The sequence below is a fragment of the Cimex lectularius genome, unplaced genomic scaffold (genome assembly GCF_000648675.2).
Source record: "Cimex lectularius strain Harlan isolate CLEC.00 unplaced genomic scaffold, Clec_2.1 scaffold242, whole genome shotgun sequence".
Classification (NCBI taxonomy): domain Eukaryota; kingdom Metazoa; phylum Arthropoda; class Insecta; order Hemiptera; family Cimicidae; genus Cimex; species Cimex lectularius.
Genome location: NW_019392935.1, coordinates 541,848 through 555,494, shown reverse-complemented (window position 1 = coordinate 555,494; position 13,647 = coordinate 541,848). Strand labels below are relative to the sequence as shown.

The window sequence follows — 13,647 nt, the reverse complement described above, 5'->3', positions numbered from 1 at the left end:
TTTTAATCAAGTATACAATTTAGATATATTTCTATTTCTTTCCTTGACATTCATTTTTTACCATAAGTGAAAAAAATAATTTTAACACACTTCTGTCCAATGTAGCTGCGGTGAGCATATATTTGCCAATATTTCTAATAAAAAGTCAAATAAAACTCATTCATACACGGTATATATTTTTAAAGGCGTACATTTAAATTATAAAACTTTAAGCAACATCCATTGGAGAGTCGGGAAATGAGATGTGCCGGGAACATTCGCGCTGCCGCGCACCCTGTTCAGCAATATATCCACTTGTGAATCTGGAGAAAAATATTCTTTGGAATAAAAGAAGGAGATGGAGTGCACTTGAAAACTTTCGCCTTCTCGGTCGGAATTCTTAACTGACCTGCTTGTTACAGCTTACTTCGAAAGGTTTTGATCGAAAGAGCTCAAGTACAACGGAGTACACAATTGCGTTATCCCTTATTCTGTTCACTAGTGGTTTGCAATAGTGAGGTAATTAAAATGTTGAAATGGGTTTTCACGATTTGGCCAGAATATAGGGTCATTATTTTTAATCAGCTTACATTTAATTGGTTGCTCTTGTTTAAAACGTACCAAACGGAGGTGACTGCCGTGCTTGTATTTGACACACTAGCGGTTCTGGGTCCGAAACGCGGAAGTCTAATTGAGAATAGGACGAAAAAAGCTGATTTAAGCCGGGAACACACTTACCCGATGCAACACTACCCGATGCTACCCGACGCAAATCCAAAGCCAATTTTCCATAACATTGTATTACCTACGTGCACATCTGCCCTCTACACATTGCAATCCCCACTGTCCAGATTTTCGTCGTGTAGCATCGAGCACAGTCAAAGACAAAAGAACCGGATACTCATATTTTTGTTCAAACTGCATACATTATTGTCGTTATATTAATTACAACATACTTATTTTAATATAAACTAAATTAACCGCGTTCAAATATTCATTAGTTTTGATTTAAAATAATTAATTTTAATAGTTTGGTAGAAAATTGATCAAAACACCGGAATACCATTTTTGATATAATTAATTTAACTAACAATTTATTACACGGTTTTACTCATAAAAATTAACTAACAATTTACTTTATGGTTTTGCTCATAAAATTTAACTGACAATTTATTTCATGCTTTTGCTCATAAAATATAACTAACAATTTATTTCATGGTTTTACTCATAAATTTAACTAACAATTTATTTCATGGTTTTTCTCATAAAATTTAACTACAATTTATTTCATGATTTTGCTCATAAAATTTAACTAACAATTTATTTCATGGTTTTACTCATAAAATTTAAATAACAATTTATTTCATGGTTTTGCTCATAAAATTTAACAAACAATTTATTTCATGGTTTTGCTCATAAAATTACACTATTTTCTTCGAGTATTGAGCAGGACATTCATATTTTTTGTAGTTTTTTTCGAAGTAAGTGTATGTAATTTTGTAATTAATAACAACATTCTTATTTTAATATAAACCAAATTAAACCATATCAAAAATTCCTTAGTTTTTATAAAAATTATTTAATTATAATGGTTAATTAATAAATTGATCAAAACACCGGAATAACTTCGATTCGAACCCAGAACTGCTAGCGTGGAAGTACGTATCGAACGCCAACACTAGACTACTGTGATCCTCTATTTTTAACTATTTAAGCTGTCACCTTTAGACGTTTTATAGATTTGTGATGAGAATTGTTGTCATTTTAACCTGTTTTATGAGTTTCTATGACACAAGGATTGATAGCGTTTCAGGTTGAAAATCAAACTTCTCTAATATGCTCTGAGTATTTTATTTGGGTCTACATTGGCCATGATAAAAAACCAACTATCCGGTTTTTTCACGAAACAATGGGCAACTTTGAAAATGCATTTTTCCCAGCCTTCTCAACAATCTACGATTCCAACCTTACTTGGAAAGTCCACTCGGCTGTGAGGAGTGCTCAGATCAATATGCCAACTTAAAAAATCTTAATTGCTAAAGAGAAAGCTAATAAGGAACCTAGACTTCATTAAAGGCACTATCAATTTCATTAAAGTGTTTTTTAGTTTATGTTTCTCGGGTACATCTTAATTGCCATTTTATTAAGAGGACCTCAATTTACTGTTTTCACTGCCTTTTAGGAGTATTTTATTCATTTAACATTTGATGAATGAATTTCTTAATAAATAAACAAAGCCTAATATATAATTATATTAATTTCAATCTTTAAATAATGATATGTAGATTAAATGCTGTTTTAAACGATTTCTTATGAAATGCATATTTCTTCAGCCTTTAAAGTCACAGACGTGCTCTAGATCTCATTTTTAGAAAATTTTACGCTGAACAGGAGGCTTTTCTAAGTGATTTCCTAGCTTCTGTCATTTGTCGGTAAATTCTCAAATTGTGAAGATGTTAATTTTTGCACTTTTTCCGAAAATGTCAAATTGAGCTGTGGAACCAGGAACTTGTTCTGGAGTGGGATCAACAGGAAATTTTAATGACCTTGGTCACCTTCCACTTTGCCAGATTCCTCAACCGTTTTCGAGTTATTGTTATTATAATAAACGTGGTTTGCCCATAATAATTATTTAAATTGATTTACAACTTTTTTGTAAATTTTGTCTGAGATGAAAAATTAGTGTCACGAATGTGACTTGATCCAAACGACCATCGGCTAAGTACACGCTGCTCTAACCACTTGAGCTATCTTTACTTCGATCCCCCGGGACACCAATTCATCATCTAAACTTACGAACTTTTTCAAATTGTCCCTTTTTTTCTTCATATATTCAAGTATTGTATAATCGGATTCCATACTCATGAAGTGCCTACGGGGACCTGTTAGCGATGTGCAAGTACTTGAGTAATTGTTATATTAATCTATATGTTCGTTCTGTTTAAAGAAAATAATTTTTTGATAAATTCATTATATTTAGGCGTCTATTGACCAAATTACTTCTTTTAATTAATTTTTCTTTTTATGTAAGGTTTTGATTGAAACAAAAAAGTTAGTGTCTCGAGCGCGATTCCCGGGGAGGACACTCGGGACGCTAACAATTTTATTTCAACTAAAACATTATATAAAAATATTAATTAATTAAAAGAAGTACTTTGGTCAATAGACCACTAAATATAATGAATTTAATAAGGAAAACGAAGTGTAAATTCACTAACAGCTCCCCGTGGCCACTTCTATGTCGCCGAGAATCGAATCTTGATTACACGACAGTTGAAAATCGCAAATAGAGGGAAAATTCGAACGGTTGTAGGTTGAGATGGGGAGTTGGTGTCCGAGTTGATCGAAGTCACGATAGCTCAAGTGGTTCGAGCAGCGACTGATTTAGCATGGGGATGATGTCTTGGGTTCGAATCCCGCTCGTCACACTAACTTTTTTCTTTCAACCAAAACCTTACATGAAAATATTAATTAATTAAAATAATTATTTAAATTGATTTATAATTTTTATGTGGTTGGGAANTCACAAAATACATCAAAAGGGGGATATTCGTTTCCTTCCGATAATTTTCACTGTAATTCACTAGTTTTTGTGGTCCGCTTGATCAATTAATTGAAAAAAATTAATGAAAAAAAGGATGGAAAATTCAACAGGTGGGGTTAAGGTTAGAAGTTGGTGTCCGCGTTGATCGAAGTCACGATAGCTGAAGTGGTTAGAGTAGCGGCTTATTTAGACGAAGGCCTTGGGTTCGAATCCCGCTCGTCACACTAACTTTTTTTTCAACCAAAACCTTACATAAAAAAAATTAATTAAAATAATTATTTAAATTGATTTATAATTTTTATGTACAGCGTGGTTGAGATGAAAAGTTAGTGTAACTAGAGGGATTCGAACCCAAGACCTTCCGCTAATAGGACTTTGGTTCAATAAGCCAGCACACTAACCACTTCAGCTATCGTGATTTAGACTTCACGCGTGACACTAATTTGTCATCCCAATATCATTTTACATAAAAGTTATAAATCATTTTCTATAATTTTGGTTTTGCACATAATATAGCTTGCTCCAGATCTTTCATTTGTTTTTTTTTCGATCCCTTTTCTTTTCGATCCATGTGAAAGTTTGGCCTTATCATTTTAAACCACTGTAAAAAAAATTCCCGTATGATTTACTTATAACCCAATACTAGCTCCTCCAGTTTGTGAATATAATGCGGATCATAGATGAACTGTTGCATATTATTATATTTACATTTTTTAGGGGGTGGAGGGAAGTGATAAAATTTTAACAACCAGTTTCATCCTCAATGCTTTAGTACTATTATTTTAGTATTATTATTTTTTGTAGTTTCAACTCTTCACACATTTTACAGGTAGAAACTTCTATTTTGCTGTACGGTAAATATTCCTTTTTAACAATCTCCTTTTTCTGTTTTCAGTTACTGTGACATACGCCGAGGCGGTGTCGACCGGGGTCGCCAAGTTGCCCTGCGACATCAAGCCGCCCGCTTTGGCTGACAGAGTGCACCTGGTCATCTGGTACAAAGAAGGCCACCCCTCGCCAATTTACAGGTAAGCCATCTCGCATTCAAACCGAATCCGACCAATATTGGTATAAACCTATTGAGCTCCTTTATTGAACTCCGACGCCCCCGGCTGTTCACCTTCTCGCAGCCAGTTGAATTCGTTATTGGGGATTAGAATCAGCGAAAGCCTTTAATGTTTTAGCATTACACCACTTCGGCCCTACTCTGTATAATTCGGCTTTCAAACTATACCTCTTCCTTCCCATTTACCGCCGTTAAATGTGCTTTGCATGTTACCCAAACGATCTTACCAGATGATTACTAAATCATTTAAAGTATTATTTTACACTTGTACTATCTAACAGCTATGATTGTTATAAAAATTTTATATAATATAATTTCATGTTGATTTACATAATAAACAGTTAATTGGAATCTAAAAACTTTAAAAACCCAAGAAAAAAATTTAACGATGACTTTCGAAAGTTATGTTTATTTTACAACGCTACTAACTTAAGACAAAATTACTGAAACGTAAAGAATAAAATTTTACATCATTAATTGTAAGTAAAGTAAGTTAAGTACCTAATTCCTTTTTCATCACTTACAATATTAATTTCCGCCATCTGACCGTTTTGCGAATTCATCAGTTATATCGGTGTGATCTTTTTTTTTTATTATTACGGATAAATATAATACGAAATCCGATTAAAAACAGTCAAAGTGTTTTTGGTTAAAAAAAATCACAAACACGATTTCATCAAATTCATCGTGTTGGATAAATCGGTTTTTCCGTCGTCTGTATTGCTTTCTCTTTACGTATCCGTCTGATGTGACCACTATGAGAATTGTTCTTTTATCTTGTATATTATCCCTGACAAAGCAACATTTCAGATAAAACATACTGTAGAAATAATTTTTTAAAAGCCTAATTAAACATTAGACATGAGTAAAAAAATTATAATTTTAAAAGCTTGCCTTTAAACAATTAGCATTACTTACTTGGGCACTCTCGACACGACACGCAAGAATGGCACAATTACACAAAAGTCACTTTGAGCCCTGAAGATGATCTCAATAAAGATCGAAACGTTGGCAAGAGAAAGAAAATGTTTTTCTGAAACCTACATCACACCAGACCGCATCTCACGATTTCTAAATAAAAATTACTTACAGCAATGAACATAAAAATAGAAAGAATATTTGTAAGAAAAATTATTTCATTCGACCCTGTAAGCTCACGCATTTTTTTGCTGTAATAAATCTCACAAATAAGAGGATAATACATATTTATTATTTTTAAAATAATTTTCTCCCTATCGGAGTATTTAACTTCACGTTTCTAATCTACATTTCAATTCATTTTTTAAAAGAACATATTAAATTTTACTCTTGAAAAATCCAATAATTACAATACCAAAGATCCTAGAACCTTCCCACCTTCCGATAGATATATTTCGCAGACGATCCATTTAATTTTTTTTCGATCAAAACCCATACATAAATTTAAAATTTTTTTGCTTAAGTATTGTGCTGGTGCGAAAATAATACAGGTTTTGAAAAGGCAGTCAAAACTTTTTTTATACAATAAAGAAAATTTATTCGAAATATTTTCCATCACAAGCAATCCATCTTTGCTAACGTGTGATAAGCGCTTTTTTTCCGCTGACCTAAAAATTTTTATTTCGATGCACAATATTGGAAAGCGTTTTCGGCTTCACCGCTTCTCTAAAAATTCTATAAAAGTGAATAAAATGCTTTAAAAAATGGAAGACTGTAGGCGACAGGTCGAGTGCGGTAAGGTTTCATATAAGTCGTTAAGGTTTTTAGTTGAGATGAAAAAAAGTCAATGGCACGAGCGGGATTCGAACCCACGATATTCGGCTAGATACGCCGCTGCTCTACCACTTGAGCTATCGTGACACTCGGACATCAACTTCCTATCTCAACCCCACCTTATGAGTTTTCCCTCCTTTTTGCCATTTTTCAAATGTCTTGACTATTTTTCATCTCAACTAAAAACCTTAATTGTAATGTATTAATTGGTCAAGCGGACCACGAAATTAGTGAATTTAATAAGTCGTTAAGTTTCCGCAGGGTTGGCACTGCGACATGTGGGCTGGCTTTATCGTGAAGAATGCTGCCCTTACGTTTACTAATGCTAGACCATGACATTGCAGTTTTCCGTGCATTTTGTCGATTTCTTTGAAATATTTCCCTTCTGTGATAGTTTCACCGTAATTCAGGAAATTACAGTGAACATCCCAGGAGTACACCTCCAAGCAGTCACCATAACCTTTCGTGGCCGCAATTATGGTTTCGGGAAGAGTTTTGGAGCTTCATCTTGGTCCAACCACTGACCTCTACCCCTCCTGTTATCGTACAGAATCCACTTCTAATGATTCAATCGAGAAATGGATCGTTTTGGTAGTGCAACAGAAGAGACTGGGCTTCGGTTAATCGACCCACTTGTCAAGCTTCTTTACTTTATCAATTTTCTCCAGTTGCTTGCGAAAAAACGGTTGAGCGGTCAACAATAAGGTCTTCCGCAATGTTCCATATTGTCTTACGTGAAGTTTCTTCAATCAACGTTTTGAGTTGGTTGTCGTCCACAACGGAGTGTTTAAGTGAAGAAGACAAAATCTCTGAAACCATCGTTGCACTGTGCATTTGCTAGTGCTTCCTTCCTCCAAAACTGTATTCATGTTACCCGTGATTTGGACCGCACTTCGCTCAAGTATAAATTCTACAAATAAATTTGACCAAAATCTAGTTTGCACATTTTAATGTAGCAGGTCCTTACTCATAAAATTCAATATAAATGTTTCGTATAAAAGATAACAGTTAAAAGTATTTATTATAATCCATAACTTAGACTTGAGAATTTAACTTCTTTTACGTAACAAGCACGTGCGAATTTTTTTTTTCTTCAAAACATGCATTAATTTCACCAACCCAATAAAGCATAATCCTTTACAAAGAAAGGCATATTCTTGATTGTCCTTCATAAAGACCCTCCTCTATACTTACTATCACCTTCAACCTCCAAATTCAATCCCTAGACCCAAGAAACCACACCTTACAAATCCGTACCATACCATCAGTTTATATACAAATCTTGGTAACCTACTTAAAAACTTCTTTGTGAAAGTGTACTCCCAATTCTCGATTCATTGAATTTCCCGATCGTCAATTTGGAGTAAGATGTCATCATTCCACTGTTCAACAGTGTCATCGTGTTTTGACCAGCATCTCTCTTGCGAAGATACAGAGGAGGTCATCCTCGATACAGAACAGGCGTTCGATCATGACAATTTGATTTGCTCTGAATACTCAAGGAAAACCATCTACACACTTACCCATCTTGTATCCCGCAAGGCCGAAAGGTACACTGCAGTAGAAAGGCTTACGTGTTATTGATCAACGATTAAAAAATTTGAGAGACAAACTCAATACCACAGAATCGCGTAACATTACCTTCACCTTCCGTTTCTTTACTCTACCACCGATCTATTATAACCTCACACACTAACGCAAACCTCATCCGATAGTTTGGGCTGTATTTCGACTTAACGGAGCAACTTCACGGAAGACTAGAACTACTGCAAAGTTATTTAAGTTTGAAAACTGTTTTGACCGTCCAACTCAACTAACTCTTTACAAGACATTACTGGGACCTCTTACACATATGGTGTGAAGGGTTCCGCCAATCCATCCAATATCCACCAACTCCAACCTTCCAAATAAAAGTCATCAGGCAAATTCTCTAAGCTTTCTTAAGTCTCCAACCTAACTATCCACAACGACCACAATATTTATTTTGCCAACAAGCTTATCTGATCCCGCTCCAAATCTTCCACAAACCTTTTGATCCGACCTTACCGTACAGCTTGAGCACTCTCTACATTTTCTCATCTTAATAAACCCCAACATCGCCATAATCGACGATGACCTGAAGACATCCGCCCTTCTTAACCTCTCTGCTTATCACATTGCCAATATTATGTAAACGTGTTAAGTATTCTGATAGTTACTGGCTAACCAAAAAAGTGTACAGTGGAAATCGGTTTGAAATTACACATTAGTATATACCATATATACCTGAAGATGATCTCAATAAAGATCGAAACGTTGGCACGATAAAAAAAATGTTTTTCTGAAACCTACATCACACCAGATCGCATCTCACGATTTCTAAATAAATTATACATTAAGCAAAAAAAAAATACACTAATCACTTGCATCTTTTTTTGATCATTGATTGTCTAAAATAATTGCTGTGGCTTACTAGAAAAATAAATATCTTCTAAAACCTTTAGGTGTCGCCATTCCATGTTTAACTAACTCCATCGAGTTTTGGACATCATACCATCGTCCCTTGAAAATAAGGTATGCTCGGAGGTTTTCCTCGATACTGAATAGGCGTTCGATCAAGTCTGACAATTAGATTTGCTATGCGTACACATGGACAACTCGCTCATTTCCTCATCTTTAAGTCTTAAACTTGCTGACAGGTACATTACAGTTTTGGGTGAGATCGTCCCTCTTTTGCAGGAGTTCCTCAATGCTGCCTCCTCACCCCGTTATTGTATTCAATAATTACAATTAATTAAGGTTTTTAGTTGAGATAAAAAAGTCAATGGCACGAGCGGGATTCGAACCCACGATCTTCGGCTAGATACGGTTGAGATGGGAGGTTGGTGTCCGGGTGGATCGAGGTCACGATAGCTCAAGTGGTAGCAGCGGCGTACCTAGCCGAAGATCGTGGGTTCGAATCCCGCTCGTGCCATTGACTTTTTTATCTCAATTAAAAACCTTAATTAATTGTAATATATTAATTGCTCTAGCAGACCACGAAATTAGTGAATTTAAGTACTCAATAATGTTGATGTGCCGACCTCGTTATAGCTCACCGAAACATCCAGATACACCTATTATTGAAAAATGGTTAAAAATTTTAGAATCAAACTCATTCGAAAACTTGGACTGTATCTAACGACTGACCTTGAATAAGCAATACAGGATTGAAAAGACACAACTGAACCGACGATGCCGATCACTTAAAAGACTACTTGTTTAAGCAGATGTAAACATTTTTATTTATTAATGATTGGTTGGGAAATCGTCATTTGTTATCTTAAATTTATCATCTTGAAAAATTGTGAAAAAGGAAAATTTGTAAGGATCAAGACGCTGGAGGGAGAAACAGGTCAATTTTCAGCGAGACGTCGTAAAAAGAGTGAGCCACTGCCTGGTTTTCGACCTGTACGTACAAACGTACATCAGCTTTCTTCAGTCAGTCGCTCTCTGGTTTCCGACGGGTACGAACGAACGCACCTTTGACTTCGTCCGGCGAGTGGCTTCCAGACTCCAATCAAGATAAGCACCAACTTCTCGCTTGATCTTCCCTGTCGTGAGTTGACGTACTGACGTCCTTAGTCATTTTCTTCTCAACATTGTCATTCTGTATATCAACTTATCTCTCTATACAGCTATATTTCTTCTCGTTATCTTTGTTTGTTTTCTGGCCAGATTCTAGTTTCCGTATTTATGTCATAAATTGTGAATTAATAAATTTAATTATCAAACAAATTATTGAACTATTTTTTATCCATCAATCCTATACGCAACAGCCAGCAACTATCCCTGGTAGCGCCGGACTTGGAGGGTAGATATCCAATACTTTCTCCCGCCGGCGTCTACGAAACACTACTAGTCAATAGACTCGACACAAAATACTCATGTACACTTTAACACTGAAACCGTTATGGACATTATGGACATACAGTATAGAATATTGTGGTTCAACCAAACTTTATAATCGCAGACCCTACAATCACGAATATTCTCTTTATAAAAGCAGTTTCAACATACAACAATAAGAAATTCCGGGGACCGCGGTAGCCGAGTGGTTAGCATGAGAGACTCTGACGCCGCGGTCGTGGGTTCGATTCCCACCGTCGCCTCTGGCCCTTTTTTCCCGATAACCCCCCAATTTGAACAACATATATAAGTATTCGTCATGGCTAATATGCAAAGATCATAAGGCAAAAAAAATGCCACATTTGCTTTTAAACTCACGCTAAACTTCATAAACTCTATTTCTTTCAATAATTTTTTTTGTCTAATAAGTGACATTCGTTTAGAAAGTGATTAAAATAAATTAATGATTTAACGACTAAATAGCTTCTCGATTTATTGATATTTTTTTCAAGCAGACTGTGGTAAATAAAAAAGTTATGATATATAAATTGTTAAGTTTTTAGGGATGTGAGAGAAGCATTGGTTTCATTTTAAAAAATTAATTCTTTTCAGTTTTATTACTGAAACAACTTCTTTTTTGATGTGAAACGCCTTTTGTCGACCTCTTCTAATTGGCATTTCAAATTTTCCGTGATTTGTCGAGCGGAAGAGTCCCCAGTGAGTAATTACTTCTAAAAAATTAAAGACGCTTTATTCTTCCCCTTGGTAGGTTTCAAAATTAAAAAATACGTCCTTTCATGTGAAGAATGAGGGGATGAAGCAAAGGGTGAAATCATACGAGGCTTAACTAGATATTTAACGGTATGTTAACTAAATCAAGGGTGATAAGTAAAGTCAGTGCCACCTTTGTTCTAAGAGTAGCTCATTATCAACTTTATTAAGGCGCCGACCAAAAATTAAGTGCTAAGGAGATTAGCAATTTCACGTGAGCACTTAGCGAGATTACACCTTCGCTCCGAATGCCTCAAAACTTTCCCATTATTTGATTTTACCTCTTGTACCGATGTAGGGGAAATAATCAAAATTTACTTAGCGTCCTGCAAGGAATCGCTCCCGCTTTGAATTTAAGTTCAAGTGCAAGTTCTCTCACGTGTTCTATTTTAATTACATTAATTGCGACGTGGAAACGAATTCCAAAATTATGCTACACTTCAAATTCCGTGATATACCGTAACTCGGTAAACTTTATATTGTTGGCAAAGTTTCTTTACGCGGAAGCCAACTGAAAAGTTGACACTTCGTTACATGAAGTGAAATTAGACAAGGGAACCTGCCGGATTTTAGACTCACTATATTTTAGATATTGTAACTAAAATGTAATTAACCTCATTATCATATTAGTAAGGCGCATTTCTACTATGAAACTCACAAATAATTTTATTCAGAATTTTGATTTAAAAAAATAAACCGCTAAAATGGTTACTCTGTGAATATTAATAATATGGTCACAGAGCATTTAAACGACGAAAGGATGAAATAGATTATGCACCTCATGCACAACATGTAATATGGTACCTTGGTGTACCTCTATCTCTTCATCTCGTTCTCGAACCTTTTCCTACTTCTTAAGTTAAGCCAAGTATTCGTCTTCACTATACTTCGTACCCTTCCTCAGAACGCTATCGTATTTTTAATTACAGTATAAAATGTCATCCTACATAACGCTCACTTTCCTCTGTTATGAAAATATGCCTAGGTCATTTGGATTCGTAAAGCTCACACACCTCCCAACCACATCTCCTTGAGATCCATTTCTTCTGATGACGCAAATCCTCAAAATAATCCTTTCAAAACGTTTAATACCCAACCTAGCTTGACAATCCCTCCTTTTCGACAATTCAGCTTCTATTCACTTCATTCTAGGATAGCAAAATTACAAATTCGTTGACGACATCCTCCCGGCTGTAGAAAAAAATAACTATCTGGAAGCTACCCAGATAAGGTCAAAAAGGGATACTGTTTAAATTATAAGCTTCCAATTCCATCTTGGTCTGGCTGGGAATAATTTGAGACCTGACGAAAAAAGTAGGCATCCCCAAGGGTGTATTCTTGGTCACATTCTGTTTATTATTTGTACACTGACTTTCCTATGCGGATATTAGAGTAATAAAATCATCTAATCCGAATTCTGTCTAACAAGTCACTAACATCCAAGAACACCTTGAGTTTATAAAAAGCTGGTGCAAAAAGTGGAGGAGAAGAAAAATGCCCACAGCGAATATTTCCATTGAAAAAATAGATACTTAGACCATTCAGGGACAGCAGACGTGGAATCTTCACTGAAGACTTCAGAGACAGAAACTTAACAGAATACTTGGACAACTATGTAGCCATTTAAGTATTAAATCAGTTTTGACCGTCATCACCAACCTCATCATTGCGATCACTATGGACGTACCTAGTGGAAGAGTGGATTTCTGCAATGCCATTCAATTTCCAGCAAATATAGTTCTTCTAATTAAATCTCTTCAGGCAAATTTTCAAATCAATTCATTAAGTCAATCAACGTCAAATTCCACAACGACCTCAGAAATTCTTTTTCAATAAACTACTTTGATCCCACGGGGACCGCGGTAGCCGAGTGGTTAGCATGAGAGACTCTCACGCCGCGGTCGTGTGTTCGATTCCCACCGTCGCCTCTGGCCCTTTTTTCACAATAACCCCCCCAAATTTGAACACACCTATACGAATTGTCACATGGCTAATATTCAGCTCAATCTTCAGATTCAGCTCAATCTTTTGATGCATCAACACTACACTGCACAAGCCTTGCCGGCAATTTTCCATTCTTAGAACCCGCCACATCGCCATAATCGACGACGACCTGAAGACATCCACGCTTCTTAACCTCTCATATTGCTAGGTGTTTACGCCGATTGCCCTTTCGAACCCTTCTGGATGTCTCCGACCGGTCGGCGAGTCAGTTGTTGCCTAGAGTTACTGCCGAAAAAATCGTTGTCTTACCCGATTATTTAAACCCCGTGTTTGTGCGCAATTTATGTTTTTCAATTGCCGTTGTCAAGTAAGCATTCGGTGCCAAACGTCTGAATCCGCCGGAGACTGTGGGGCCCTGCCTAGTCGAAGAAAGAAGAGGACAACTGTTGCCGAATTGCTTGATCCCGTACCGAGACACGTTGGGGTAATTGAAAATTCGAATTTATCCCAATCCCCTCCTCGGATTCACTCTTTCCCATTTTCTTTAATTTTGGATTTATTTAGCCTTTAATATACAATCCACTTAACGAACACTAGCCATAGCGTCAGTATTATATAATTCTGTTAATAATCTTTTATTTACAGGCTAACCAAAAAGGTATACCGTGGAAATCACTTGCATCTTCTTTTGGTCATTCATTGTCCAAAATATTTGCTAAGGTTG

At 35.8% G+C, this 13,647-nt stretch overlaps 1 protein-coding gene across 2 annotated transcripts in view; it reads left to right on the top strand.

Moving 5' to 3' along the window:
• Positions 1–4,308: 4,308 nt before the first annotated feature.
• LOC106671210 (hemicentin-1-like) overlaps positions 4,309–13,647 on the top strand; it is a 283,989-nt gene continuing 274,650 nt past the window's right edge. Inside the window, exons 1-2 of one of the 2 annotated variants that reach the window (XM_024229405.1) lie at positions 4,309–4,352; positions 4,419–4,551. The gene's annotated coding sequence lies outside the window, so the exon portion shown is untranslated. The remainder of the gene's footprint in view (positions 4,353–4,418; positions 4,552–13,647) is intronic. The other variant, XM_024229406.1, reaches the window with a different exon arrangement.